Source organism: Phascolarctos cinereus, unplaced genomic scaffold (assembly GCF_003287225.1).
Source record: "Phascolarctos cinereus isolate Bilbo 61053 unplaced genomic scaffold, phaCin_HiC Scaffold_2;HRSCAF=192, whole genome shotgun sequence".
Taxonomy (NCBI): domain Eukaryota; kingdom Metazoa; phylum Chordata; class Mammalia; order Diprotodontia; family Phascolarctidae; genus Phascolarctos; species Phascolarctos cinereus.
In genome coordinates, this window is record NW_027555625.1 from 405,952,578 (window position 1) to 405,978,936 (window position 26,359).

A 26,359-nucleotide genomic window follows, 5' to 3' on the forward strand; every position below is an offset into this window, starting at 1 on the left:
AAGTCACTTAACCCTGTTTGCCTCAGTTTCCTCATCTACAAAATAAGCTGAAGAAGGAAATGGCAAACCACTCATTGGATATTGATCTTTGCCAAGAAAACCCCAAATGGGTCACAGAGAGGAGGACAAAGCTGAACAATAACATCATATGTGTATTTTTAGAATTCTCCCTCCCTCCTCATCTCTGCCTCCTGGCATCTCTGACTTCCTTCAAATCTCAGTTAAAGTTCCACTTTCTTCAAAGATCCTTTCCAGTCTTCCTTAATCTTAGAGTCTTCCTTCTGAGAATATCTCCAATTTGTCTTGTATATGTCTTATTTGCACATAGTTGTTTGCATATTATCTCCTCCCTTCGATTGTGAGCTCCTTGAGACATATGTTCATGCTACTGGCTATTCCACAGGGCACTGGGCTTGGTGTTAGAGAGCTCTGAGTCTGGTTTCTGCCTCAGACACTTGCTAGCTGTGTGAAGTGAGGAGGTTGTCCTTGATGCTCTTGAAAGTCTCTTTTAGCTCCAAATCTATGATTTTATAATACATAAAATCGTAAAGGGATATGGATAAGATGATCATGGATTTATTCAACAAATTCCAAAAATACTAAAACTGGGGCCTAACCCAGAAAATTGAAAAAGGTAATTTAGGAAAATTTTTCATATTCTCTCCTTGGCTCAAAAACTTCCAGTGGCTTCCTATTGTTTGCCAGAAAAATATCTAAACTCAGCCAAGGCAGTTGGGTGGCTCAGTGGATAGAGCAGTGGATAGTGGATGGTGGACAGTGGATAGAGCCAAGAAGACCAGAGTTCTAATTCAGACTCAGATACTTCCTAGCTGTGTGACCCTGGACAAGTCACTTAACCCCTGCCTGCCTCAGTTTCTTCAACTGTAAGATAAGGATAATAACAGCATCTACCTCTCAGGGTTGTTGTGAGGATCAAATGAGATAATATTTGTAAAGCACTTAGCACTGTGCCTGGCACATAGCAGATGCTTAATAAATGCTGATTCTCTCCCTCCTGCCATGTTCTAGCTAGCAAAGTCCTGTACTTACTGCTCTGCTATACAAAGCCTGCTTCAGCCAGACCAATTTATTCTTCGTGATCTAGGCATGATGCATGCACGCCCACTTCCATGAGTTTATTGCCCTCCTCTGTAATGATCCCCCTTCTCTTCTTAGACTGCTGAATCCCACTCACCCTTCCAGGAAGTTCCGCTTTTTACAGTGGGTAGCTAATTTCTGGAGGGAGGAGAGTGTTGGGACAAGTGACTTGAGGTGTGAAGACCTACTCTGTTACTTCTAGCTTTGAGTCTTCAATAAGTCACTTCATTCTGAGTCTCAGGCTCCCCATGGGTACAAGCAGGATGACTTCCCCCCTGCCCACCCCCCAGGGTTGTTGGGAGAATCAAATCAGACTATGGGTATGAAAGTGCTTGGAGAAGCACAGCAGGCTAGACCAGGGGTGGGGAACCTGCCGCCTCCAGGCCCTTGTGGCCCTCTAGGTCCTCAAGTGCAGCCCTTCAACTGAATCCAAACTTCACAGAACTAATTCCCTTAAAAGAATTTGCTGCTAGCCACATGGCAGGGCTGAGTGTCAGTATTATTATGGAGGCTGTAGCCTAAAAAGGATGTACTAATTAAAGCTATAAATGGGTTCAAGAAGGATTCAGATAAACTTATTGATTGTCCAATAAAGCATGGCACGTTTTCGAGGTTATGCTAACCTCACAGGGGACACCACAGATTGCAATCCATCCTGCATTTTTCAAACCTTAAAAATGGTGGTGATCCTTAGTAATCCCACTCCCAACTTCTATCTGCAGGGGGTGCTCCTGAGCAACAAAAGGGAGCAGAAAGGGAAGGTCTTGATTCGCTGAGGCTGGCTGCATTTTATTTAACTGTGCATGCTCATAACAGAAGTTACATGCAAAGCCATTTCAAGCTCCATAAGCTTGTGCTGGAAACTGTGGTGGGTATGATCCTAGCTCATCCATAAGGAAGGCCAGAAGTTCCCAAGGAGAATCCAGGATAGAAATGGAAATAGTTTGACTCCAGGAGGATGATAAATGTGGCTGCTCAGTGACTGGGAGAAAGCTGAAGTGCTCTCAATTGAAGTCCCCAATTTATCTCCAGGACAACTTTAATTGGAAATCTCTTCTCATTGCCTCCCCCTTTTTCAAAAGTAATTGGAATGCTAATCTATAAGAAAGATGTCCATTAAAAATAAATTAATAATAGATAATATATTTTGGCTTCCAATTTTGAGTAATATGACCATCTAGTCTTAAAATAAAAATTCATATATTTTTAAACCTGAGACATGTTTTCCAATGAACCATAGATGGTTCATTTTTATTACCCTATAAAGAGAGGATATAGGCAAATTAAAAAAAAAAAGATAAAACAGCCTTAAGGGTAGTTTCCACTTAAAATCTCAAAGCACTTTACAAATATTGATCCATCCCCACATCATCATGAGAAAAGTGGGATTATGGTCTAATCTGTGAGAAAGTCAAACACAATCAATTCTATACTGCCACTAGGACAGTCTTCCAAAGACATCGCTTTTCATGCATCACTTACCTATTTAAAAATCTTCAGTGATTTTCTATTACTTAGGAGATTTAATCCAAACTCCCTAGCCTGGCATTCAAGGCCCTGTACAATTTGTTAATGTAGTCCTCAACCTTGTCTCCCACTATTTCCCTAAAAGAACTCTGCTATAAATGGGAATAATAATAGCACCTACTTTACAGGGTTGCTGCAAAAGTCAAATGAGATAATGTTTATAAAGCTCATGGTTAGCTCAGTGGGCCTGGAGGCAGGAAGACCTGAGTTCAAATCTAGCCTCAGGCACTTGCTAGCTGTGTGACCATGGGCAAGGCACTTAACTTCTGTTTGCCTTGATTCACTAGAGGAGGAAATGACCAACCACTCCAGTATCTTTGCCAAGAAAACCCCACAAATAGTATGGTTCAGTGGGTTATGAAGAACCGGATATGACTCAAGAAAAACTTGTAAAGCACTTAGCACAGCGCCTGGCACATTGTAAGGACTTAATACATGCTTGTTCCCACCCCCAACCCCCTTGTGTTTGCCTTCCCAGTGGTTGAGGAAATGCTAGAATTTGGAACTCAAAATTTTTTTTAATGGATGTTAAAATAAAGGGTTTTTTTTTAAAGTAGTAAAAATGTTGCTGTTTTTCTATCACCAAGTAATATTAAGTGCCTAGGATGTGCCGGGCGTTGGGCTAGGTATGAGGGGAAACAAAAACCCAAAACAGAACCTCACACTTCCAACAGCCTCTACCAGAAAGGAGATTGGATTCTCCCCATAGAGACAACGTTGACACATTTAAGTATACACAAAATCAATACAAGGCAATGCGGCATGGATGGGTGGAGGAGGCACAAGGAACCAAGGGTCAGGAAGGGCTCACATGCCAAGCAGTGAACAAAACAAGGAATTCTCAGAGATAGAAGGAGGAAATTCCAGGGACCAAGGAGTCACGGACCTGGAGAGCTGGGCAGAAGTTTCTCCAGGATGAAAAGGTGGTTGGCAAGGAGATAGAGAAAAAGGCTGGAGAGTGGAGTCAGGATGAATGCAAAGGTTTGCATTTAGGTTCCAACAAATCTAGTATGCAATTACAGGATGGAGGGAACATGGTTAGGTGGCAGTTCATAGGAAAAATACCCCAGGGTTTCAATGGTTTAGAAGTTCAATATGAGTCAGCGGTGTGATGTAATAACCAAGAAAGCTGTTGTGGCCTTAGGCTCGTTAATAAAACTACAATGTCCGGAACAAGAGCAGCGATTGTCCCCACCGCAGCGTGCGCTGTCCTGGCCAGATGACAACCGGGCGCTGCCATTTATGGGAGAGCATCGAAACTGGACCATGGCTAGGGCAGCGAGACTATACTTAAAGCATGACGTGTACAGATTGGTTGAAAAAAACGGGGGATTTTTACCATGACTTTAAGAAAAGAAGACAGGGGGATCATAACTGTTGCCTTCAAATTCCTGAAGAGCTGTCCTAGGCCTCGCTTTTCCCATTGTGAAATGAGGGAGTTGGGCCAAACAGCCTCCCTGCTGTTCTACACGATGATTCTATGTGTAGGAAGCACTAGACGTATTCTGTACAACGTTAGAGCACAAAGATGAGGATGCCTAATGCACAAAGTCATTTCAGTCGTGTCCAACTCTTCATGACCCCGTTTGGGGTTTACTTGGCAAAGATACTGGAGTGATTTGCCATTCCTTCTCCAGCTTATTTTTACAGATGAGGAAACTGAGGCAAACAGGGTGAAGTGACACGCCCAGGGCCACACAGCTAGTAAGTGTCTGAGGCCAGATTTGAATTTGGGAAGAGTACAAGTTAGAGGGAGATGAATCAGGAAGAACTTAATTAAAATCGTCCGAACATGGAAGGAGATGCCTCATGAAATGGCAAGTTCCTTGTCACCACAGGTCTTCAAGAACAGACTAAACGGCCCTCATCACTAATGTTGCAGAGGGGATGCATCGATTGGGTAGGAGCACGTCCTGTTAAGTCCTTCCCAACTCTCAGATGATGGAATTCTAAAACAAGCTTCTGAAGGGCTCCTTCTTCCCAAGCATCTGATTCACACCCTCTTGCTCATTCTGGCGTGGACACAGACCATCCAGAGGCCCCAAGCCCCGAGCAGTTTTACAAATTATCAACATCTCCGCCATTAGATATTGTGATATTAAATTGTGTGACTGAAGATGAATGAATAATCCCACCAGCAAGCAGGGAAAGCCAAGAGCAGTGGGGATTTAATAACGAGTCCTGCCCTCTTGCCGTGCTGAAGGTTCCTCTAATTAAATATTAAAAATCTATCCACACAGCTCAAGCAAAAATTACTTTTTCAGCATCCTAGCTTTAGGAGGCTGCTTGGAGGTCTGAGGTACCATGGTAATGTGGCCTCAGGGTTATCGAGCCTAGAAAAACAGAGCCAAAAGACATCCCCTATTTTAGACAATCCTCTATTAAAATGGTCAAAGCAATCTCCGAGTGACAGTGCCCTTTATAGGTCAGATTGTCTGCTCTTCTGCCTCTAGCCAGTTCTGTATCTTCTTTACTTTGCAGTCTGCCAGCCATCTCTCATCTGTTGTTTACACACAGCCCTCTATCTCTTATCTCTGTGCCCCACCTCTCCCTCCCCCCCAACTAATTCTTACCTCACAGAATCCCTCTCTTCCTTCAAAACACAGTTCAAGCACTAGCTCCTACGTGAAGCCTTTCCTGATCTCCCTAACTGCTAGTGTCCTTCCCACCTACCTGTACTTAGCTAATTTATAGTTTATATATTTTGTATTCTCTTTATATTTATATGTGTATACAATATTTTTATATTCTATATACTTTGTATTCTCTTTATATATATTTTCTTATATTTTATGCATTTTATATTCTTTATATTTTCTTTATATTTATGTATATATAATATTCGCTTTATATTTTATATATTTTATATTCTCTATATTTTACATGATTTATATTTATATATGTAGATAATATTCCCTTTATATTTTGTGTATTTTATATTCTCTTCATGTGTAATATTCTCTTCATATTTTATATGTTTTATATTCTCTTCATGTGTAATATTCTCTTTATATTTTATATGTTTTATATATTTTATATTCTCTATATTTTGTATACACTTATACGTGTCTTTGCAGTCTCGCCTGTTGAAATGCTCCTTGAAAGCATGGATTGTTCCATTCTTCTAATTTCCAGTACCTTGCAGAAAATCTGGCACGTATTAGGTGCTTTTTGGTTCGACCTGCAGACAGATCTCAAAGCCTTACCTGGTACATCTCCAAGTCCGTTCCTACCATTATATTCTCTCCACAGCGTTTCTGGGATGCTGGGTAGGGAGAGGGCTTATAACCAGAAACAGACCCCCTCCTCCTCCTCTTCTTTGGGACTTGCAACATCGCTTCTCAACCCTTAAGACCTTTGGGAAATTAAAAGCAGCTCCTACTCACATTCCGAACTGCTACTGAGTGGCGATGTCATCTCATCTTTCTCAGTCACCAGCTTGAGTCCTCAATACCAAGCACTTCTCTATGCATAGCCCAAACTCCTCCATCTTCAAAAGAATTTAAGCCAATTTCATCTTGCTTAGGTTTGGGCATAAACGGTAAATATCTGTAGGGAAAATGACAAAATTCAGAAAAAAGAAAAGAATTGATTAGCAAAAAGGCGCAAGCTACAGGGACAGGTTGGAAAGAGGTATTTAGGACAAGAATTCTTAACTTGGAGGTCTGTAAATTTGTTTTTTAAAGTATTTTTGTTACTGTATTTCAGTATATTGCTTTCTTTTTTAATCCTATGTATTTCGTTTTGTGCATTTGACAGCATTCTGAGGAGTCTATTGATACAACTCACTAGACCTGCTAAGGGGTCCATGATACAAAAAAAAAGAAAAAAGATTAAGAACCCCTGATTTAGAGTCTTAGTCATGGAATTTTAGAGGCGGAGAGGAGATCTAAAGATAATCTAGTCCAAATCCCTCATTTTACAGTGGGGAAACTGAGGCACAGAAAGATGAAGTGATTTATCTTGGGTAATATACATGGTAGATCTGGAACCAGCACCCTATCTGCCTGACTAGGCTCTTTCCACTGAAACAACTTTATCACTGAATCTTTGCACCCTAAAAAAGCTGAGGTTGTATTTGCTAAATGGCTCTTATCCAATATTTTTCAAGCAAACAACCTTGGAAGTCTCATGAATAAAGAGCAGTGCCAGTATTTCAAAGGAACCCAGCTTGGAAGAGCTTTGAATTCCAAAACCAGACTGCATCCAGAGGCACCCTGGGCTCAGCAGTCACCCACATCCTGCTCATCAGAAGATTAATAGGTTTTAGAGCCCCAAAACCTGCTAATGTATACACAAACTAACTGAGCTAATTAATCCTGCTTCATTCATTCTAATAAAGTACCCAAATCAGTCATGTGTCCCTGTAACTGGTTTTTCAGCTTAATAGCTTTACATGTGAGTGAGCCTGGTGGCCTGTACCCCACTTTCACCTAAACAGAGACACTCATTAGGATTCAGGCTCTGAGGTCATCCAGGGCTTCTGCTACAACAAAGAACAGAAGTCAGGATCAATCTGCTAGATTTTTAGAAACACCGCAATGAGATGGAGAAAGCTTTGGCCAGACAGTTGAGGTCTGTGTGACGGGCATTGCTCAAGGCATGCCCTGATCATCCCCATCACACGTGAATTATAGTCTTTATTCCAAATCTACGTAGCTGTACTAGGTAGTTCTGCTCTCTGGGCTGTGGTTACCACATTTGTAAAATGAGCAAGTCAGATTGTATGACCTACCTTCTATTAGATAATCTCTGAATTATCAAACTAGATAACTATATAAAATGTTTTATAGTTTTTAAAGTGCTCTGTAAAATGAAAATTAACATTATCATTGGGGCAGCTGTGTGATGCAGTGGATAGAACATTTGGCCTGGAGTCAAGAAGATCTGAGTTCAAATCCAGCCTCAGATGCTAGCTATGTAATCCTGGTGAAGTCACTTAACCCCTATTTGCCTCAGTTCCTCATCTATAAAATGGGGACATGCTGAAGAAAGAAATGGCAAAGCACTCTAATATCTTTGCACCGAAAACGCCATGGGAAAAGTCCATGGGGTCACGAAGAGTCAGACACACCTGTGACCAAACAACAACAACAGTATTATCACTACTTCTCTCCAGTCCCTAAAATTCTGATTCTTTGCTTCGAATTGCCTGGATATTTGTCAATGCATGCATCTTCTTCCCCAATTTACCCATGGCTGTTGAGCTTGCCTGCCCTTTGGTAACAGTAAATTCATCACCAAAAATCATCATTCAGAGAAGCATCTAAGGAAAAAGTCAAACCAACGATTCGACATTGTTCCCTAAAGTCCCCTGTACCCAAGTGCTTTCTAGCCAACACTGACTCATATTGCTCCATACTTAATGCTGAGTTTGCAGCTTTCCACAGACTCTGAGCCATTGATTCTCCAGGTCCTCGTCTTGGCAGAGATACTGGAGTGGTTTGCTGTTTCTTTCTCCAGCTCATTTCACAGATGAGAGAACTGAGGGAAATAGATGGTTTTTAATTTTTTTTATTCTAAACTTAAGTAATACAATAAGCATTTCTATAACAGTAAAATTTTTAAAAGGATGATTGCGCATGAAACTGCAAATCTATTCTGTGTAACCTGCTTTTCCTTGTAAATATATAATAAATTTATCATGTAACTTTTTTTTCCACTACTCCCTCCCCACCCTAGAGATGGCCACCATTAGACACAGATATGTGTGTGTATTTACACACACACACATACAACACACATAAAATCATTCTATACATACTTTTATTTATAAATTCTTTCTCTAGACACAGAGAGCATCTTCCTTCATAGGTCGTTTGTAATTAATTTTGGTATTTATAATAGTCAAAATGACTTAATTGCTCTTAAAATAATATTGCTATTACTGTATATAATGTTACCTTGGTTCTGCTCATTTCATTCTACACTGTTTTGTGGAAGTCTATACATGTTTTTCTAAGATCTTTGAGCTCATCATTTCTTATAGCACAGTAGTATTCCATCACGATCATATACTGTAATTTGGTCAGCCATTCAGCAATTGATGGACATCCTCACAATTTCCCCTTGTGGCTTGCCCAGGGTCACAAAGCTAGTAAGTAACTGAGGTCAGATTTGAATTCAGGTCTTCCTGACTCCAGGCCTGGCACTTTATCCACTATGCCACCTACCTGCTGCAGACTCTTACCTCTTGATCAGCAAATACTTTCTGAGAGACTACTACATACAAAGACATGTATTAAGCGCTGTGACAAAGACTAGAGGTAGAAGGCACAAGTCTGCCACTGAAAAGTTAAGTAGCACTACCAGGCAGTCTGTGCTAAGTACCAAGTATGGAATATACACAGTAGGTGTGACACGGAATTCTGAGGAGGAAGAGACTACTAGGTTAGTAGAGTTGGGGAATCCCATCAAGGAAGTGCTACTTAAGCTAGGCTTTGAAAGTATAAAAAGTATAAAGGCGTTAAGGATGTTGGGGTGGGGTTACACGAGGTTTGTTTGAGTAAAAGTCAAGAGATCAGATTCGTAGAGGATCGTACCAAAAATGTTGAGAGATAACATTGGAAAGGCTGAGCACAGACAGCCTTGAATGCCAGGCTAAGGAATAAACATTCATTCATTTCATAAGCATTTATTAAGTGTCTATTGTACAGAGAGAACTATACTATTATGAGGAAGACACAAAGCATAGATAAAGCCTTGCTCTGATGGAATTTGTAGGCTATTGGAGGAGGGGGCAGAGGAAGTAAGACATAAACACAGATAATAATAACAGCTAGCATTTATATAATGCTTGTTATGTGCCAGACGCCATGCCAAGCATTTTAGAACTATTGTCTCATTGGATCTTCACAACACCCCTGAGAAGTAGGTGCTCTTATTATTCCCAGTTTACAGATGAGGAAACTGAGGCAGACAGAGGTTAAGTGATTTGCTCAAGGTCACACAGCTAGGAAATATCTGAGTCTGATTTTGAACTCAGATCTTCCTGACTCCAGGCCTGACATTCTAGCCACTTTGCCACCTAGCTACCCTATTATTCATTGTAATGTACCATATTTTTTATGAGATAAGCATAGAGATAGGTACTGAACCTTTGATTTCGTGGTATAGGAAATTTGATAAGGGGGACGGGAAGAAACCCAAGGTATACCTTGAAGGAAGATAAGCAATTTCAATCAATCAATAAACATTTATTAAGTGCCTACTTTGTGCTAGGCACTGTCCTAATTCCAGGCAAAGATGAAAGGAGATGTCAGGCATACCAGTCATGGAATACAGCCTATGCAAATGCGAAAACATGGGAAATTACGTGTTCAGCTCCGGAAGCAGCTTTCAGTCTACTTTGGTTAGAATGTGGAGCATATGAAACAAGGTAGCCAGGAACCAGATCCGGTAGGGTCTTATATAGCAGGTGAAGAGATTCGTATTGCCCAGTTACGATACAGAGCCAATGAAGGTTTTAAAGTAGGGGAGTGACACGGTCAGATACCTTATACATACCTACATGTACACATACACATATATAATACCTTAGAAAGATTATTTTGGCAGTTATGTGAAGAAAAGATTGGAAAGAGACCAGGGTCAGGAAGACTGTTTGGGGCATTAACATAGTCAGGCCACTTGTCATGAGGGCCTGTACTAGGACAGTAATTGCTGCTGCTGTTTCTCCTTTGTTCTCGAAGAGGACCATGATGTCAGGGACATGATGCCATGACATATAAGTGAATTGGATTTAAATAGCATGAATGGAGAGTGAGAGATGCTATGGTGTCATTGAAAGGATTTGACAGCTGGTTAGAGGTTCGAGGCAGGGGGAAATGGGTCAAGTCAAAGATGATTCTGAGCTTATTAACCAGGGTGACTGGGAAGATAATGGTGTCAACAGTAGAATAAGGGAAATTTAGAGAAAACATGAAAAAATTATGAGTTCATTTTTGAATATGTTGATTTTTGAGATGGTGGTATGATATTCAGGTAAACATCTCCAGGAGGCAGCTGGAGATATGGGACTGGAGTTTAAGACAACAATTAAGATTGGCAATCTAGCTTCATTAGTCATCTGCATCCATGCGGTCACTGAACAGAAGAGAACAACAAGGGAAAGAAATCAGAGAAGAGGACTAGAAAAGAATGGTGCTTAGAGGCAAGGGATGGAAAATTTGCCAAATGAAGAAACAGTGAAGGAGCCGTTGGCTCTCTAGGAGACTGAAGAGTATCAGATGAGAGAGAAGTCACCGGTACCAACAACTTCAAAACAAGATCAAAGAGGAGGGAACCAGGGCCATGTTGGAGTCTGCTCTAGCCCGTTTGTGAGAACCAATTGCTGAATTTTCAGGGTGAACGTTTATACTTCAGCAATCAGGAAATGCTGCAAATTAGAGCTTGATTTATCATTTGGTTCATCAGATAGTCTTAACATGGTGTTAATAATGCTGATTAAACTTAAAAAGTGTGTCATTTGTGCTTTTTTTTTTCCAGAGAGATTCTTGTTAAACATTTACCAGCATACTCTTGATGAGGACTGAGAAAAGACTACCAGATTTCACAATATTAGATCATCGTTAAGTTATGAGAGTAGTTTTAGTGGAGAAGTCAGGTCAGGAGCCTGATTGCCAGGGCCTGGAAAATGAATTAGCAGTGAGGAAGTGAAACATCGAATATAGATTGCTTTTTTTATTGTATCTATTTTTTTAAAACACATTTGTTACTGATAGCTTTTGTTTTTACATTGCCTGCATCTCCCAGTGTGTTCTTTCTCCCTCAGGGTAGCTAGGTGGCACAGTGGATAGAGCACTGGCCCTGAATTCAGGAGGACCCGAGTTCAAATCCAGTCTCAGACCAAACACTTGACACTCGCTAGTTGTGTGACCCTGAGCAATTGCCTAAAAATAAATAGATAGATAACTAAATAAATAAATATTCTTTCTCCCTCTCCATTCCATAGAGCCTTACTCTTATAATGAACAAAAAAGAGGAGAAATAAGTTCAGCAATGCTAAGTAACCTTTTTTAGAAGTCTGATTTTATATATATATATATATATATATATATATATATATATATATATATATGCAATGCTCCGTGTTCATAGTCCACCATCACTGGAAAGAATCAGGGGAAAGTAATATCATATATACATGTGTATCTATACGTGTATGCACACACACACACACACACACATTCATATACATATATTTATTTATATATTTTTTTCATATGGGCTATTTGTGCCTGACCCATGGTAGAGCATTCCAAGCTCATAGTGGTCTGATCAGCCATAGCTGGACACACTGCACCTTGATCCCAACATAGTGATGTCATTTTGGTCCTCTTTGAGCATGAAGGACAACAGATTGTGTTTGTGTATGCATGTGTGTATACCCATACATACACATACATATATGCATATGTGTACATATATATATATATGTGTATATGTCTATGTGTGTGTATCTTCCATAGGGTCAATTGGGCTTGCTCATTATAATTTCACAGCAGTCACTTTTGCTTGTCATACTGCTATTGCTCTTTCCATTTGTGTTTTTGGCTGTCATTGTATATAGTGCTTTTCCAGTTCTGCTTACTTCACTTTGTGCCAGTCGAAGTAAGCCCTCCTATGCTTCTCTATATTCATCAAATTCACCATTTCTTACAGCACAGTAATATTCCATTGTGTTCATGTATCACAATCGATGTAGCATTCCCCAATTGACAGGCATATATAGAGATTACTTTTTCTAGGAATTTATCAGTGAAAGAGTCAGGGCAACAACCATTTCTGAAGCACCCACTATATTCCAGGCTAAGACCTGAGGTACAAAGAAAAATACAAAAACAGAAAACAAAACAAAAAAAAAACTAGTCCCTGGTCTAATAGTGAAGACAACATGCACACAACTATATACAAACAAAATACAGATGGGATAAATTGGAGATAATCTCAGAGGGAAGTTACCACATTAGGAAGAAATGCGAAAGCCTTTTTTTTTTTTGGTTTGTTTTGTTTTTGCTAGGCAATGGGCTTAAGTGACTTGCCCAGAGTCACACAGCTAATACGTATCAAGTGTCTCATCTGAGACCGGATTTGAACTCAGGTCCTCCTGACTCCAGGGCCGGTGCTCTATCCTCTGCTTCACCTAGCTGCCCCTGAGAAAGCCTTCTTGAAGAAGGTAGGATTTTAGCTGGAACTTGAAGAAAGCCAGAGAAGCCAAGAGACAGAGATGAGGAGGGAGAGCATTCCAGGAATGGAGAATAGCCAGTGACAAATTCAGGAAGGTGGGAGATAAGAGTGTCTTGTGCAAGGAACAGCAAAGAGGCCAGTGTCTCTGTATCACTGCACACAAGAGATCTAGAATGATATTTGGGGGGGGGGAGAAACAAGGTAAAATAAACGTTTTTTAAATAGATAATCATGTTTGTAAGTAGCTAGAAATGAGCTGATAAACAGGAGTACGTGGAAAGTGAGAGAGTGACTAATAGTCCAGGCTCCTAGAGGTGATGGGAGGGGTGGGATCAAGGTTAGAGAGTTTGGCTTTAGCGAATTCTGGGCCACCTTATTCTGAGCCTGGATGATTGATGATGAAAGATGTCTGGAGGCACGGAATGGGAGTGGGAAAGAAGCACACATCAATGACTTTGATTTCCTCAGTAGAGAAATTGAGGTCATTTTCTTACAGAGAAAGGGCTGGGGGTAGCCCTGATGGCTTGAAGAGAGAGCAAAAACTTTAGAACAGCTGCTGAACTTGTATAATAGGAAGGAATCAGAGATGAATAAAAGGACTGCTCTGTAGCCATGGGGGCCCAGATCAGATTAAACAAAATGAATTTGTAGCAGACCTCATCAGCATGGTTACATGACTTTCTCTAACAGTGGTTAGTAGACCAGGATAAAGAAAACATGCAGTAGGGGTGACCCAAAGAGGAAGACTGGCAGTGGTAAGATGTGGGAGCAAAGGAAGGGATGGATTCAAATATGAGGGACAGTGCTTTGTTGAACTGTCCCTAACAGGAGCAGGTAAAAGGAGAACCAGGAGAGTGTGATGTTTTTGAAGCCTCGAGAGAGGAGAAAGGGGCCACTTGTAAAAAGGGGTCAGTTGTGTCAAATGCTACAGAAAGTCAAAGAGGATGAGGACTCATCAAAGGTCATGGATTGTTAGCGAGACCATTGCTGACCTCCAAAGGAGCATTTTCAGTATCACCACAGGAGTGTTTTCTAGGCTGGGTACCCATTAACTCAGGCCAAGTTTTCTGGTAGTGTAGATGAAATATTGAAACAAAATGAGACTTGCAGGTCATTCAGCATTGACAAAAGAGATTTTCTAAGCCATAGCATACTTAAAGATAGGCACTGAGAACACCTTGAATTGGTTGACCTGAGAAAACTCCGTTGATTGTGCTATCCATCACGATTCGCCTGCCAAGCCTCACTGTCCTTCAGTTCCTCACGTCTGCTTTGTTCTCAGGCGGCCTGGAAGTGATATCAACAACCTGAACCTCTAGACCCTGGAGCTGACCAAAATTTGAGGATGGTCTCAAATCCTTTTAAGGGAACACTAGCCTATCCTTCATATGGTATGGGGTTGGGAGATTGCTCCTGGCACAGGATAAAAACCCAATTGCCCAGGTTCACGAGAGTGAGTAATACAAGAATAGAGGCATCATGTAGAGCTTTTAAAGAAGCTTAGCAATGAAAAGGAGGAGATATTGGTAGCTGGATGAAGTAGAAGGATGAAGGCAGGGTTTGTTTTTTGTTTTGTTTTTTTGATTTGAGTGTTTTAAGCCTATTTGTAGGAAGAAGGAAAGGTCTAGTGGTGCCCTGGTAAATTTTTACAAACGTTTGGCTCTTCAGAGGAAAAAAAACCAAACCCAAAGTATGCACCACACACTTTGAAGTTTAATCTGCATTATTGACATTTTCTCCATCACTTTCTTAAGTCCAGACAATTAACAAAGCAATAAATCAAGCCCTGATTTGTAGCCTTTGCTGATTTCCAAGGAAATGCTCACAATGAAAATTTATCAATCCATTCTTGCAAATCTGTTGGAGCTGGCTCTAGCACACTCCTGCAAAGTTCCCCGCAGAGAGGGAGATTTTGAAGATACAGAATCATAGAAATTGAGTGTTGGAAAGAATTTCTGAACTTATGGAGTCCTGTGCTTACGGAAACAGGAGTATCTCTGCAACGTCCCCAACAAACAGCCATCCAGTCTCCCCTTGGATACCTCTCTAGTGAAGGGCAATCCACTACGTTCTGAGGCAGTCTCTTCCACTTTGGGAAAGGGAAGGAAGTTTTTCCTTACGTGGAACTAAAATTGAGCTACCCAAAACACCTAATGTTCCAAGTTCTGTTCTCAGGGGGTAAATACAAAAAATCAAGTCCCTCTTCCATTTAACAGCCCTTCAGAAATTTGAAGACAACAATTAAGTGACCCTTGCCTCCAAGTTTTCCCTTTTCTAGGTCAAGCATCCCTGATTCATTTGACAAGTCCTAGTATGGAATGATCTCTAGTTCCCTCATCCCACTGGTTGTATTCTTCTGGACCTGCTCTAGTTTATTGATAAACTATTGATAATAAAGCATATTGATATGCTTCTTGGAATGGAGCTCCCAGAATTGAACCCAACATGCTTTGACCAGAGCAGAGAATTTTTGTTGTTCAGTCATTTTTTCAGCCATATCTGACTCTTCATGACCCCATTTGAGGTTTTCACAGGTAGAGACACTGGAGAGGTTTGCCATTTTCTTCTCCAGCTCATTTCACAGATGAAGAAACTGAGGCAAACAGGGCTAAGTGACTTGCCCAGGCTCACACAGCTAAGTGTCTGAGGCCAGATTTGAACTCAGGAAGAAGAGTCTTTCTGACTCCAGGTATAGTGTTGTATCTAGTGCACCACCTAGCTGCCCCAGAGCAGAGAATAGTAGGACTATTAACTTTTTCATTCTGGATGCCATGTACCTCTTAATGCAGCCTAAGACTGATTTAGTTATTTTTTGTTTATATGACACACCATTGGCTCATAATGCTTCGTGCTAAGCAGTCCCCTAAAGCTTCTATGTCTTTTTTACATGAGCTGTTGTCTCACCTTGCTTCAAGTCTTTTTGCAGTGATTTTTGCTGTTGTGATTTTGAATCCATAGTTAAAAAGATCACTGATGTATGGGGATAAGAGAAAAGAAATGACTGTTGATAATGGAAGCCATGGAAATTTCTGAGCAGAGGAGCAGGGCATGGCGGAAGTGGAATTTTAGGAAGATTAGCCTTATGAGAGAAGACTAGCACTATACATATAAAATCTATAGTATAATGGAAAGGACACTGGACTTGGAGTCAGGAAAGACCTGAGTTTGATTCTAACCTTATTTCTGTATGAAATAGGGTATGTAAGTCAGGTCAGGGTATAGAGCTCTGGGCCTGGAGTCAAGAAGATTCATCTTCCTGAGTTTGAATCTGGCCTCAGACACTTACTAGCTGTGTGACCCTGGGCAAGTCACTTCACCCTGTTTGCCTCAGTTTCCTCATCTGTAAAAATGAACTGGAGAAGGAATGGCAAACCATTCCAGTATCTTTGCCGAGAAAAACCCAAATGGGGTCATGAAGAGTTAGATATGACTGAAAAGGACTGAACAACAAATATGTCACTTAACCTTTCTAAACCTCCATTTCCTAATTTACTTCACAGGGTTATTTTCAGGGTCAAACCTTAAGAGATAGGGATTGCGCCTGTGATTCTATAGGAATTGGTAATTTGTCCACAAGGAAACTCTTTCTACCCTTACAGGTTGGCACTTTCTCTATGACTTATAGTGCTGAGGGATCGCCTAGGGCAGATGTATTAAATACTCCAGTGGCATCATTGTAGGCACCATTCTGCATGGTGTACCCTGGGGAACCAGATTAAAATTAGGTAAATATTTAACAAAATAAATAAAAATGCAATAGAGCAAAGGTAAAGAGATTGTGCTGCCATGTAGTTTTCTAAGTCAGCGCTTCTTAGACTGTGGGCCATGACCCCATATGGGATCCTGAAAAATTTGGCAACAGTAAAAGGTTTCTGGATGTGCAATGACCAAAAATTAATTAGAAATCAAATGTGTGATGAATCCCAAGTGTTTCTGGCAGCGCTTGCCTGCGTTGCAGCCTTGGTTCTGAACACAAAGCATAAGCCCTGCAAGTTGCACGTGCCCTGTAGCCATGCAGTGCCAACAAACACTGCCAGAACTGCAAAGGAGTCAGGAGTGGAAAAAGTTTAAGTGGCCCTGACCTAAGTCAAGATGAAGCCTGCAGGGATCCTTATCTGCATTTTAATGGCCCCCTTTCTATGGAGCTTGACCCCACTGGTCTAAAGCACTGTGACTTGTCCAGGGTCACACAGCCAGGATGTTGTTGCTGGCCAGTGATTTCAGTCATGTGTGACTCTCTGTGACCCCCTCTGGGGTTTTCTTGGCAAAGATCGGAGGGGTTTGCCATTTCCTTCTCCAGCTCATTTTACAGATGAGGAAACTGAGGCAAACAGGGCTAAGTGACTTGCCCAGGGTCACACAGCTAGTCCGTGTCTCAGGCCGGATTTGAACTCATGAAAATGAGTCTTCCTGACTCCAGGCCCAGCACTGTATCCACTGCACCACCTAGCTGCCTGGGATGCATCAGAGAGGTCCTTCAACTCTGATCTTCCTACCTGTAGCTCTAGCTCTCTCTGCAATATGTCACACTGCCTCTCTGTAAACCTTGAAGTACTAAATAAATGTCAGCTGTCTTCATTCCTCTGTGAGGATGGATCTATGGATGTGCTCCAAAGGCACGATGTGGGTCTCATTCTTTAGTCACTTCCTCGTTTCATTTCCTGAAGGACCAACCCACAGCAGTATATGGCTTCCCATATGACAGCCCCGACCTCTCTCTTTTGCAGGCTTTCTTGCGGGCTCCCCTTACCATAACGATCAGAATTCCCCCAAACCATAGTTAAGCAGAGATAGCATTTTGAAACTGATTGAATTTCCTTTGTTTCTAGATTGTTTCATTTTCCAGGTTTATATGCCTCCACTGATTGCTTTTGAGCTGATGATGGAAGGTGAAGTGCTCTGACATTTATAGAAATCAATGCATTAATAAATAAGGAAGTTCATAATGTCTGATTTCTTCTAAATGAGACAGAACCATTATCACTACAAAGCCTTCCGCATAAAATACGTCCAATTGTGATGCATTGTGTAAACCCATCAAAGGTGTTTCTGTGAATAACCTTTCCCCAAAAGAAGAAAATAATCAAAACTGAGTATCCTCATTAATAATTCAAAGAGTATCTGCCTGGATTTTACTTCCTAAGAGTATTCACTACTAAAAGTCTCCCAATCTCAGGCCTAGAGAAAGACCTTAGATCAGCATCTGTCCCAGAGTGAGTGACTCAGTCTGGACACACATGCTTTCAGCCACTGACCACAGCAGCCCCCCTTTTTTTGTGAGGTTGAGGGGGGTGGGGCGATGAGTTCGTATTGGGGGAACTTTCCTATTGCCTTTCTCCTGCTAAGGAATTGCTTAAACCAGGCCAAAGACATAAACCAAGGAGTATTTGGAGCAGTGAGGACAGAGGACAGAAGCATGGGAATTACTCAACTGTGGGTAGATTTAACCCATTCTTCCTGAATTTCTCTCAAATATTATTCTTATCGGGTACCTCTACACCTCCATTCATCACCTACACAGCGCCTACAATACACACAAATTCATTCTTCATTCAATAAGCAGGTATCGAGCAGCTACTGTGTGTGGAACTGGGCTAAGTAAGTGCTAGGGATATAGGGACAAAGCAAACACATTTCCAAGCTTCCTTAATATTGAAGCAGTCAGTGATCTTTACACAGATGTATGCATGTGGGATTTCATAAATACTAATTTAGTGCCAGCCAGAAGGGGATAGCTAGATGGTACAATAAATAGAGCACTTGGCCTGGAGTCAGGAAGATCTGCATTCAAATCCAGCCTCTGACATTTACTAGCTGTGTGACCCTGGGCAAGTCACTTAACCTTGTTTGCTTTAGTTCCCATCTGTAAACTGAGGACACACCGGAGAAGGAAATGGCAAACCACTTTAGTATCTTTGCCAAAAACCTACATCGGGTCACATAAAGTCAGACACAACTGAACAGCAACCAGAGAGTATTCCAATTTCTTTGTTTTTCATCTTTTCCTCATATGCTCTATGCTATAGCCAAACTAGAATACTGGATGCCCTATGGTTTTCCACCTCTTGCCGTTTCTGGCACCTGGACTTCCCCTCCCCATCTCCATCTCTACCTGCACACAGTTGGTGCTTAATAAAGGCTTGTTGATTGATGGATTCAAGGCCTTGCTTAAATTTTACCCCCACCAGGAAGCCTGACCTTGTCAAACGATCGTGATCTCTTTCCCACCTGAACTCACAGCATGTGTTTGCACTTTTATGGCCTTCTCATATTCTAATTTGTTTTATAGTTATCTATATACAAGCTAATACAGGATGTCTCCAAAGTTTTAAGCTTTGTTAGTTAGAACTGCGCTAACACTTTGTATGTTCCATAAGGTCAGAGAAAATATTTATCTGTGCATCTTCTGCAGCACTGTGCTTGTTATATTAACCATAGGGCTTAATCAAAGTCTGTTGAATTGTATTTAATATTAAACAATATAAAAGCAACACCAGCCAATTACCATTGAACATGAACCTGAGACACTTAATCCAAAGGACAGTACATTTAGATGGGAGTCAGGGGTGTACTAGAGCTAGAGCCCTCAGGGCTCAAAGCCAATTATTATATTTTCAGTGGGAGCATTTCCACCTCTGAGATAGGTGACTGCTACAAATCTGGCCTTGACTCAGTGTTTTGTTGCTTGTATAGAATTAAGAAAGTGATGGCAAAAGTGTTGATAACAGAGATTAAACTTCAAAGCATTTTGTGGGTGGAGGTTTTCTCCAGAAATTCAGTTGTTAAAAATTTATCAACATACCCCTGGTGAAGATCACTGTCTTTAAATATCTGAGGGGTTGTCCTGAGGAAATGGGATTAAAGACATTCTGTACTTCTTCAGAGGCAAGTCTTGGACCAGTGATGATGGTGATGATAATAACTGGCATTTTTATAGCACTTCAAGGTTTTCAAAATACTTTACATATATTATCTTATTTGAATCTCATAACTACATTGGGGGAGTAGGTGCTATTAGCACACCCATTTCACAGATGAGGATATTGAGTCTCAAAGAGAGGGCCAAAAACTGGGAGGAGTAGTTTACACACTTGATAACAGAGTCAATGTCCAAAGAGATCTTGATAGGTTAGATCATCGGGTTGTGTCTTGTAAGATGAAATTTAATAGAGAGAAATTTAAAGTCTTATGCACAGGTTCAATGGCTTTACTTCACAACTACAAGATGGAGGAGCAGGGTCAGATTGAAGTTTGGGGAAAATCTGGGAATTTTTCATGCACTCATAGGAGCTAGGGCTGGAAGAACCCTCGGAGGACATCTAGACCAATGACCTCATATTACAGATGAGGAAACTGAGGCTCAGGATGATTAAATGACTTGCCCAAGGTCATCAGAAGAAAGAATTAAACCCAGGTCCTCTGACTTTAGAGAGAATGAATAAATGAATGAATGAATGAGTGAATTAGTGAATGAATGACATATAAGTATCTGGTGAAAGAACTGGAGATGTGTAGTTTAGTGAAGGCAAGGAGGGGGAGCAAAATCCCTGCGTTCCAATATTTGAAGGGCTATCATAAGAGAAATAGAGTAGACTTGTCCTATTTGACCTCAAGGAAGAACCACGAGCAACAGGAAGACGTTGTAAAGAAGGTAAATTTAAAGGTGTCAGGGAACACTTCTTCCAAATTAGAAATATTCTTAAATGGAAAGGGCTGCCTCAGGAGGTAATGAGTTCAGCATATCTTACTGAAAGTCTTCCTGCTGAGGCAGGATGAGTTTTTTTTCCAATACAGATTGGACCACGTAACCCCTGGTTATCTTTTCAGCTCTAAATTCTATCATTCTATGATTCTGTAACTTTCCTGGGATCACAAAATTAGTGTCTGAGGCAGGATATAAACCCTATACTTCCTCAACCTAATGGAGGAAGCTATGGGGAGACACATGTTAGTTCAAAATAAGGAAGGATTTGCTGATAATTACAACTGTCCAAAAAGTACAATAAATGTTCTCAATAGATAATGAGCTTACCATCACGGGAAGTATGCAAGCAAAGGTCGGAGTCCACTTTGCAAAAGAGATTCATGCATTACTGAGGGAATTAGGATCATAGACAGAGCTGGAAGGGATGTTAGAAATCATCTAGTCAAACATTCTCACCATTTACATAAGAAGAGGTTGAAGCCAAAGAGGTTAAGTGATTTTCTGAAGTCACATGGATTGCAAGTGTCAGAGTAATAATTCGAAACCAAATTCCCTGTCTCTAAATCAAATGGTCTTTATTATACAATGCTTCCTCCATGTGGCTAAGATAACCTCTACAATCTCTTCCAACTCTTAAAGCTCAAATCTGAGCAGGAGAAATGGAATATAGACATATGTTTAAAATGCTTTTAAAAATTGTTGTGGAGTCATTTTTCAGTCATGCCCAACTCTTCTTGACCTTGACCATCTAGGGTTTTCTTGACAAAGATGCTGGAGTGGGTTACCATTTCTTTCTCCAGCTTATTTTACAGATGAAGAAACTGAGGTAAACAGTGTTAAGTGACTTGGCCAGGGTCACACAGCTAGTGTTTGAGGCCAGATTAGAACTCAGGAAAATGAGTCTTCCCAACTTCAGGCTTAACACTGTATCCACTGTGACACCTAGCTTTTAATTTTAATTTGAAAAATTAAATGTTTCCAAAGTCCTTTGCCCATTGCTTATAAACAGAGGCTGCCTTTTTATAAATGAGACTATACAGAGTCCTTACCTGATCACAAAAATCACCCTAGCCTTCACTGCAACAAGGTGGAGTCAGGAAAGGTTCACAGTGCAAATCCAGCCTCAGGCACTTACTAGCTGTGTGACCATGGGCAAGGCACTTAACCTCTGTTTGCCTTGATTCACTAGAGGAGGAAATGACAAACCACTCCAGTGTCTTTGCTAAAAAAACCCCACAAATAGTATGGTTCAGTGGGTTATGAAGAACCAGATATGACTCAAGAAAAATGTGTAAAGCACTTAGCACATAGTAAGGACTTAATACATGCTTGTTCCCACCCCCAACCCCCTTGTGTTTGCCTTCCCAGTGGTTGAGGAAATGCTAGAATTTGGAACTCAAAATTTTTTTAAACGAATGTTAAAATAAAGGGTTGGGTTTTTTTAAGTAGTAAAAAGTTGCTGTTTTTCTATCATCAAGTAATATTAAATAGGAACAGGAAAAGTTAAGTGACTAATCTGAAATCACTTATGTATTAAATAGCAGAGCTGGGGATTCAAAGCCAGGTCCAGTGTTCTTTGTACTATACCTCATCCCTTTTCAGCTATCCTCCCATTCCTTCTCCCCACTGAGCCTTCTGAAAATAACGTCGATGTATTACTTTCCAACAGAGTATAAGCTCCTTGGGGGCAGGGACTCTTTGATTTATGTCTTGGTATCACCATGACTGCTGCTTGTGCCTGGCATGTATGAGCCACCTTAATAAAGGCTTGCTAAATTGATAAATCTCCAGATAGCTAACTGTAAATGTGAATTATGGTACCCAGAATCCTCGAGTAGCCAACTTTTTTTCTTCAGGCAAATTTAAAGTAATACATACATCAGATCTGATTAGTCACTTAACTTTTCCTGTTCCTATTTTTACATGAAAAATAAGGGGGTTGACAATTCCAGAAGACTCATGCAACCCACCTGCAGAGATACAGATAGAGATGAAGGTGATATAGATATAGACATAGATGGTAGATACATAGATATATAGATAGTAGATAGATATAGACATATACACAGTTATTATAGACGTACATTATAGAAACAGTTACATGTGATATAGACATAGAAGATGTAGATGATATAGACAGAGATGATACAGATTATAGAAATAGATGATAAACATAAATTGTAGAAACAGATGTAGAGGATGTAGACATAGATGAGATAGATAGTATAGATAGATATACTGTTGTTATGAAGTGGGTTTCAGTTGTGTCCAACTCTTGTTGACCCCATTTGGGGTTTTCTTGGCAGAGATACTGGAGTGGTTTGCCATTTCCTTCTCCAGCTCATTTTACAGATGAGGAAACCGAGATAAACAGAGTTAAGTGACTCGCCCACGGTCACACAGCTAGTAGGTGTCTGAGGCTGGATTTGAACTCAGGAAGATGAGTCTTCCTGACTTCAGACCTGGCTTTCTATCCACTGTACCAGACAGATATATACATGAACATAGATATATAATATCATGACCAATGCAGAAATTTGTTTTGCCTGACTGTACATTTTTATAATGGGCTTTGTTTTTCTTGATTTCTCATTGTGGGGGGAGGATAAAGGGGAGCAAAGTGGGAGGGAGAGAATTTGTATCTGGAAATAAAATTTAAAATTTAGAAATTCAAAAAATTGAATTTAAAAAATAAAACAAGTGGTTTATTCTAGATGACCTCCAATATCCCTTGCAGTTCAGGATCTGTGATTCTGTGAATGCCTAGCTAAGGAAAATGACACTAAGCTTTGAATTTCTTTTTCTTTTGGAGCCTCCTGCTTAGCAGGTCTCTAATCTGAGGCTATTCTCTTAGAAGGTCCAGCAACCCAATTTGTACTCAATTCCCTTTAACACTTTCTGAGTTTCCCACTTTGGATGTTTCTGGCTCATCCAGTTGACAAGGCAACCTCTCTCATCTTCCCAACCTGAATTCTTTGGCTCATTCCTGGGTAGAATTCATTATTCATTCATTTGTTCAATCAACAAACACTTATCAAGTACCTACTTAGTGCTAGGCTCTGTGCTGGTTGTTTGGGATAAAGATCAGTCCCTACAGTAAAAGAGTTTACTGTTTAATAGAGGAAATAGCAAAGCTGAAAACAGAAAATTTAGTGGAAGGGGCTCAGGACTTAGAGTCAGGAACTCCTGAGTCCAAATTTCACTTCAGACACTTCTTAGCTATGTAACCTCTCTCAGTCTCCATTTTCTTGTTATGCAGTCATTTCAGCTGTGTCTGACTCTTCTTAACCCCAAATGGGGTTTTCTTGGCAAAGATACTGGAATGGTTTCTCCACTTCATTTTACAGATGAGGAAACTGAGTCAAACAGGGTTAAGCAACTTGCCCAGGGTCACTCAGATAGGAAGTGCCTGAGGCTGGATTTGAACTAAGTAAGTCTTCCTGTCTCTAGGCCCAGCCTTCTTTCCATTGCTCCATTAGCTGCCCTGTATATAAGGGGAGGTCTCTAAGGTTCTTTTCAGCTCTAAATCTGTGATCCCAAGATTCTCAAAGTTTGGGAACAAATAGGTGGCACAGAGCCATTTTTGTTTTATTTTGTTTTATGTGACTCCCTGAAAGGAGAAGTCTTGTGATGACTTTACTTTCTAAAATCAGCTCAGCTCATCAAAATATCTGAAGAGGCCTGATTAGCCCTTTACCTCAGGAAACCATGGCCCACATGGATCCTCTGAAAGACACAGATTCCTTGTCTTTCAGGAAAGCCCTGAAGAGTCTAATGTCAGGAGATAGTTTGGGAAGCCAGTTTGCTCTCCTATGTAACCTGGAAAGGAGGATCAAATGACCTCTCTAGCCTGGCTTTTCTGTTTCCTGTGACTTTGGGAACAGTGGACCTCACTGAAATTTAATGCATATTGTGTGGATTTTTAATCTCATTTACCTCTTTAAAATTACACAATTTACTGCTACCAAGGAAGAAATATGGGGTGTCTGGTAGCCCTTTTGACAGCATTTTTAAAGACAAGTGTAAATGCATAAAGGAGTTGTTTGTTTTAATTTTTTAATGTTCAAACCATTGGGAGAATATATACTCCCAGAGAACAAAATATGATTTAAGTTTCACCAAATCCAAAGCAGTCTTGTCAGATCAAAGTCAGACTAGACCCCTTTCCTCCACAGGGGTTCCTAATTGAATTTCACATTTGCTATTGTTTGTCCTTGGTCAGAACAAAGGGAGTCCATCTGGGTACCTATTTCACAGACTGGCGCATGTCCTCACCATGTCCTTTGCTTTTAATATTAACAAATTATAACTAGATAAGCTTCCTGTGAGCATGAGCTATATTTCTCTTCCCTAAATCCAGAAAGAGACCACTACAGAACTAGATTGGGAAAGACACCAGACATTTGATTTCATTGGCATAAGACAACAGTTCTCAAAGTGTGGTCTGGGGATCCACTGGCATCTTCAAGACCTTTTCTGAGTGTCTGTAAGGTCAAAACTATTTTCATAAAAATACTGAGCTGTTTTCATTTCTAATGCAGTAAATACTAATAGATGTAACCCACACAAACAGGAGCTTTTTGGGGTCCTCAATAATTTTAAGAGTATAAAAGGGTTTTAAGACCAAATGTTTTGAGAACCGATGGTATAAGGAACTGAGTATTAGAGCATATGCAAACTCAATTCCAAGGGTCTATTGGATTCTTACTAAAATTTATCTATCCCTTCATCCCCTACAACAGACATTAGCATAGTTATCCTCATAGTGGTCTTTTTGCCCAAGCTTGCCATAATCTCTACAAGGCAAGATAAACAAACATCCCATAAAATCTTTCTCATTGCCCTTAGACCCATGATAAAAGCAGTTCTACCAGCTTCTCTATTTGTCTCTCCAAGGAGAACTTGTGACCAAACCTTCCATTTGACTGCAATTTCCTTTTGTCTTCTGGTTTCAAGTATAGCAAGAATGTCAAGATCGGTATGACTTTTTTTTCTTCTAATAGGCTGTCCTTTCATTGGTCATTGGACAAGGTTCTTATATTTGGACTACCGATAGCTAAATTGGCATTTGTAGACAGCCTAAAACCTGTATTACTAGCAGTATTCTTTGTTCCCTTCTCTGTCTTTCTGCCCCACTTACTGTAAAAATTTAAGTGTGTCTGTGGCCCATAGATTTTCTTTGTTCCATGGATTGCCATGGCCAAAAGCTGAGAGGCGTAGTAGGAAGAGCATTGGTCTTGGAATCAGAGGTGTTAGGTTCTTAGCCTGACTATACCACAAATTATTTACTACCCGTGTGTCCATGGGCTTCTCAGGTCATCTCTCTGGGTCTCAATCTCATCTGATCTATGAAATGCATCTGGGTCAAACACCTCCAAGGGCCGTTCTAGTTCTAAATCGATGATCCCAAGTAATATAGTGGCCATTCCAGTCTGTTGTTAGAACTATTCTCAAAGCCTTTACAGCCTGATGGAACCTAAGAAAGTTTATGCTTCACTGGCCCAGCCTTTGAGAACCCAGATTCTCCCAAATGCCACATTTTTAGCAGGCTGAAAGTTTAAGTTTGATGGTATAAGGTATTTGGGAATATTGGCACAAGAGTTATAGGAATAAAGCATAGGAAACATTCCTAGCTACATAGATTTTCTGTCATGTAAAAAAATCAATTAATTATTCAATGATTCAATCACTCAAGGTCAAAGTGGATCATTCTCAACATTATGATTTTTCAGTCATTGCACAGAGTGGCATATTAAAAAAATATAAGGACTTCACTTTTTGGCCTGTTCTATTCCTGGAGTGAGTCACTCACTTCTTCCTGATAGCAACAAAAATCACTGA

The 26,359-nt window shown here is 40.5% G+C and overlaps 1 protein-coding gene across 5 annotated transcripts in view; it reads left to right on the plus strand.

The window, feature by feature from the left end:
• Positions 1 to 26,359, plus strand: part of KCNIP1 (potassium voltage-gated channel interacting protein 1) — a 363,743-nt gene that overhangs the window by 312,276 nt on the left and 25,108 nt on the right. The gene's annotated exons all lie outside the window — the stretch shown is intronic.